This window comes from Aythya ferina (genome assembly GCF_964211825.1).
Source record: "Aythya ferina genome assembly, chromosome: 5".
Classification (NCBI taxonomy): Eukaryota; Metazoa; Chordata; class Aves; order Anseriformes; family Anatidae; genus Aythya; species Aythya ferina.
The window spans coordinates 46,271,377-46,276,998 of NC_140301.1; the positions used below are offsets into that span (position 1 = coordinate 46,271,377).

At 52.8% G+C, this 5,622-nt stretch overlaps 1 protein-coding gene across 1 annotated transcript in view; it reads right to left on the reverse strand.

Annotated features, from left to right (window-relative positions):
• The window catches only part of EPS8L2 (EPS8 signaling adaptor L2), a 61,693-nt gene extending 60,199 nt beyond the window's left edge, over positions 1–1,494 (reverse strand). Inside the window, exon 1 of the mRNA XM_084522688.1 lies at positions 1,179–1,494. The gene's annotated coding sequence lies outside the window, so the exon portion shown is untranslated. The remainder of the gene's footprint in view (positions 1–1,178) is intronic.
• Between the last annotated feature and the right edge of the window lie 4,128 nt (positions 1,495–5,622).

Below are 5,622 nucleotides of genomic sequence, written 5' to 3' on the forward strand. Positions count from 1 at the left end.
AGTGGATCCCAACTCCCTCTTCACAGCTGTGTTTTAAAGGGCCCCATGATCCCTCTGCCCTTTATGTGTGTTGAGGACTAATTTTTCTCCCTTGTCAACCCCAAAATTGATCACTCGAATAAACAGAGCCAGGAGCCCCACTGCATGTGGCAGTCTCAGGTAAAACCCCGCGTGGGTCTTCCCTTTGACTGTTGTGCATCTGCTGGGGGCTGAGCCTCTCTCTGTCATTACTTTAACCCAGAAAAAGTCCTTTTTTTTTGGGACAGAGCCCACAGAAGCAGCTCGGCACTGTAGCACCTGGCCACACAACCACCAAGAGATCTACCCCCAGTAGATCTACCCACACTTGCTTCATGTGGCGATTCAGAGCAGCCCAGCACCAGAAGTGTTACCCTCTCCACTGCCCTAATTGTGGCAGGGCAATCACTGTAATTTACTACTGTGTTGTCTCAGAGTTATTCTTCATATTTAAAAATAACGTCAGTCAAATCATTTGTCCCTGAACCTTGTCCTCAGTGGAGTTTGCACTGGCATTTTCCAGGCAAATAAGTGAAAGGGGAAGGAGAGCAGCTCTCAGACTCAGGAATAGGAATGAAAGCTTGCAGGTAGCTGGAGCTGTCATGCAAGGGGATGGGGTGGCTCTGAGTGAGCCTTCCCCTCATTTTGAAATAGGGTAATGAATCCTGCCAAGGTCACGGGCAGGGAGAGCTCATCGAAAGCAGCAGCCTGAGAGGAGCCCGGTGGGTAGCGGCAAAAATTCTCTCCACACACATCCCAAAGGGAGGAAACCCCAAGGTTTGCAAACAAACAGCTGCTCAAACCTACTGTCTCCAAGCTTCATTAGAAACGAAAAAAAGATCCTGTTCTGTGCAGGACGGACATTTTGCTGCCAAGAAAGTGCCACCTACTGGATCTAGCCTGCTGGGGACGTGCAAGAACGGGAAACAAACCCAGAAAAAAAGAATGCTAGAAAAATAACTTTTTTTTTTTTTTTTTTTTTTCCTCACGTTGAAAAAAAAGGATATAAAAGTATACATTTACAGGTATCCCAGCCACAGCCCCCTCTGATCACGCCCCCTCCGAGACTTAATCAGCCAAACTTTTGAAGCGGATAAACTCAGGGAGGGGGGTGAGGGGGGGGGGATGTAAAGTTTTAGGGTTTGAAAGGAGAGACTCACCGGTGCCGAGAAGCCTCTGGTGTCTCCTGCAGTCTCCTTGGCTCCTGTACGTCCTGTCCCACTTAGCTGTGCCCTCCTAGTGAAATCCTGCTGCCATTCTCCGGCAGCCCAGCTCCCTGTGCCTCCCTGCGACACGCTCTGCCCACGAGCTGAGTGCCCCGGCCGAGAGGATGGAGGGGAGAGCAAGGCAGAGCCCACCCAGCGCCCCAGCCCGGGGGTCCTGCTGCCTCCGGCTTCGCTCTGCCCTTTCGTCCCCGTGCCACTCGCCCCAGTTGTCTGCGAGCAGGTGACAGAGGTTTCTTGGCAGAGAAGAGAGGAGGGGAGGGATGTGGAGGCAGCGAGAGGTGGAGCTGGACCCGGAGCAACAGGTTACTGTATAACCAGGAGCCGGTGGCCCCGGCGCAGCGCCTGCATCCCCGTGAGGTGCGGGGGCACCTGGGGCCTTCGCCCGCTCCTGGCCCAAGGGGAGCCAGAGCCGAGCCGTGCGCTGCCCGGGGGGGACGTGTAAAACTTCAGGTTTCTTCCGCCCGAGAACATTTCGTGCCCAAGCGGGAGGCAGAAGGCAGCGGGGGGGAGGTGGGTGATGAAGGAGTGTTTTGAGCTGGGTTTTCCATCGAGGGCGAGGGAGGGGACGCGCTGCCCCGAGCGCCTCGCGGGGGGAACAAGGCACCTTTTGTGCAACCTGGCGCCCTTCTCTGCAGCTCCGCCGCTTGTTTTCCTCCAGCTTCGCTCTTGCCTCTCCCTCTGCCCTGACATCTGCAGCAGGGAAAGATGCCACGAGGTGGACAAAGAGGGCAAAAAGTTCTCTCCCCAGGTCCCCAATCCAGTGGGGGGGTGAGGAGCGGAGCCCCAGCCAGGGCACCGCATGGTGCTCTGTGCCCCTCAGGGTGGCACGGCCATAAAGCCCCTCATCTTGCCCCAGCTCCTGAGCTGGTGGGAGGTAGCAGGGCTCTGCCCCACGTCTCTGCCCCACATTTCAGCCCCTGGCACTGGGCAGAGGCAAAACGCAGCTTTAGCAGAGGGTTATGGCAGGAAGGGGGCTGTGAGTACTTAAACCACCTTCGGGAGGACCGAGATGAGCAATTGCCGTGGCACAGGGGGGAGCTGAGGGCTTGCTGGCCTTTGGCACCAGGCAAGGCTTTGGTAGCAGCACCGTGCCACCCGAGCAGGAATTGCTCCTCGGCTGGAGGTGCTCATTGCGGGCTCTGCTCTGTTGACTGCTGCAGGCAGGACCCTGCCTTTATTCACACGCGTGTGCCCACAGGCTCTGGCGGAGATGAGATCTAAAAGGCCATTTTGGCCAATGTGCAGAGCATTCCCATGCTATTGCAGTGCTGTGTTGGACCTCCCCTGCAGCTGTACAAGCCGCATCATCCATACCAGCAGGAGCCAGGGCATTACCCCTTTTTGCCAGGTACCAGGAGAGGCACACTGAAAGTAAAAGCAGCTTCTGGCCATAAGGAACCAAGGTAGGACTCAAGCATTGCTCCTTGCATTGTGGCAAGTGCTCTTGCCATCCCTATGCATTACCCTCATGCTCTCTGAAAGGGTTTCTTTAGAAAATTTCCTCTCATTTTCCCTTGTTGCTCCTCTCTTGCTTGCCAAAAAACAGAGGGAAATTTTAAAGGATGGTAAGGCTGCTCCTGTGCTTCTGTTGCCAGAATACGTTGAGGATGTTTGGGCTGTGCTCTGGGGTCTGCCCTGCTGCCAGCTCTGTGCTGCTGAGTGTGTGGTTTGGGGCTCGGAGGGACGCTGCTCTCTGGGAAACAGTCTCTCATGTGGGTAGACTATTTCTCTCAAAAAGTACCTGGTTTCATCTGTCTGAAGACTTAGTTTTTAAACATTTTTTAAATTGATGGGATTAGCTCATGGGCTGAGGATCATTAAGCTGGAAAATACCAGCTGAGTTCATGGGTGTTACAGCAGTGGTAGTGTGTGATCCGTCTGGTTGGCGGATCTTGAAAAAATAGAGCTTGTTAAAAGATTTTATTAAAGTGGATGTGCTTTACAGACACCCCCTCCCCAGCCCAGTCCTCCAGTGTGTGTTGAGCCCATGGCACATAGATGATAGGCACCACCCGCCACCGGCCATAGGAAGCTGCAACTCCAGCAGAGACCAGAGAAATATGAAGACGCTTCCACCATGGGACACAAGCTTGGAGGAAGCTCAGCCTCCTCAACACAGTGCCTGTCAAGCTCCCCATCGTGGTGGTTTCCTCAGTGCCAGCTGCACCACGGGGGCTCGTGCTCAGCTCTCTGCCTGGCCCACGGCCGAAGCCACGCAGCAGAAACGCCCCTGGTGAGTTATCATGGGAGGAATGCTGCTGGGTGAGCCGGACGGGCAGGGGGAGAGCCAGCTCCCCAAAGAACAGCTTAGATTATCAGCAGCTCAGTTTTGGCAGGAGAATGACCTCTTCCGCTGAGGGGAAATGTGATCTGGTGCTGCTCAGCGTAACACACCCACCCTGCTCCCCGTCATCCTCTTTGCCTCGGTGTCAGCGCGATCCTGGGAGCATCTCTGTGCATGCAAACACAGCCAGCCTTGGGAAAAACACCATTTGGAGACTGCCAGCCTGGAAGGGGAAGGGACATCGGTTCCAACAGCAGGAAAACATGGTGGGAACATGCTGGCAGGCCTTGCAGCTGAAAGGTTTTGTGCAAGAGAGCCTTACCGCTAAAATGCGTCAGCCGCCACCGGGGCGTTCCAGTGGGAGCACTGGGCTGGGCTCACTTTCCCGGGATGCAAACAGGTAGTTGGAAGGATATTGTTGGAGAAGCTATTTAATGTTTCAGGCACTAACTGCTTGTTATCTGGCAGTTTCGGCTCTGTTCATTATGAAAATAGGCACAGCGGGCTACCGTGAGGTGCCGTGCCCTGTAGGGAATCTCTAACTGCTGAGCAGAGGAGGGAACTTCTGGGCAGGAAAGAAAACCACAACTGAGCTCAATACGTCTTCCTTGCAACATCTGGTGCCGGTCAAAGTGGGGCAGAGGCACTAAGCCAGATGGGGAATTACCCTGATGCACACAGCAGTGCCTGCACACCAGCTTGCTTGGTTCCCACATGCAGAGCTGGATGAGCGCACATCCTCAGCCTCTCTCCTTCTTCCACGGCTCGAAGATGTTCAAAACTGGGATGAAGGTGGCTGTCACCACGGGAATGCAGCACTTTGGTTGCATTTTGGTCTCTGTGTTGTTTCTGCCTGCTGTGGAACACGGAAGACCTTCGGACCAGTAAAGCCCCATCTCTCAAAATATCTGAGCGTGAAATGCCAGGAGGCGGACTTGCTTCTCGGGATCAGCCTTTTAAATCAGGTTGGCGGCAGACACCCCTCTGATGGCTTGAGAACAAAGACTTCTTCCTTGCGGAGTAAACAACACCCAAACCCAGCTCCTCAAAATATGTGTTCCTCTAAATTTTTAATGCCATTTTCATCCAACTCGCTCATCCTGTTTCAGAAGGGCTGGGCCTCATAATTAAAAGCTCCAGCGATCTTATGTCTGGCAAATGTCATCAATGGCTTTACTATGCTCTGCCCTGGCTTCTCTAAGCAATGGGAACAGTTTGGAAAGGAAGTTGCTGGTTAAAGAAATGCTCTGAGGTCAGGGCCTAAATCACTTTGGTCTTTGTTGGTACAGCAGAGAGAGAAGCTGTCACGAAATCAGTCACCAGCATAAATGACAATTCCCATTCAAACCCTGGAAATACCCGAGGTGGAGGAGTTGTCTGAAGCTTCCTTCTCCTACATCCATCACAGAGTGAGGGGCTGACACCAGTGAAGTATCTCAGTATCTGAGCATCTAATCAGAAGTCTCTGGACAATTTTATCTTGGAATTGGATGAATGACGTGGAGCTGTCCTGCCCTTCTGAGGGTGCAGGTCCAGGTTGGCATCAGCTGACCCCCAGCAAGCACCAGTGGCCAGTCTGCAAGCCATCAGGCTCTGAAACAAGCCTAAAAATTGGTTTATCATTGTATACTTACCCACTGCTGCCTGTAAGTGAGCATTATCAGTCTCTGTTAATTCTCATTTTCCATCTAGCTGATGGTGTGAGGCCATTAGGGACCAGCAGGCTCATCACGGAGCGTGCTTTCTAAAGCTTGAGGAGGTGGCTGCTTTTCTCTTTGTGGTACAGCAGACTGTCCTGAACTTATATTATATACTGTGGGGTTAAACAGAAAGATGGCAGCCATCACCTCATTAACACCTTCACCAGAACAGCTGTTTCTGAGGACTGCTTTCTGCACAAGATCCGTTTTTACAATGCAGAATCCAAAATGGTTGTAGGGCAGTAGCTGAGGTGGTGGTGATCTGGGGTGGGGACTCAGATAAACATTTCAAGGTAGTAACAACTTCTGCTAACTTTACTAACATGTCATGTATCTGCCTACACTCTAGGTCTTTGCTACCTGTAGTTGTGCTAATATTTTGTGTTTTGTTTGT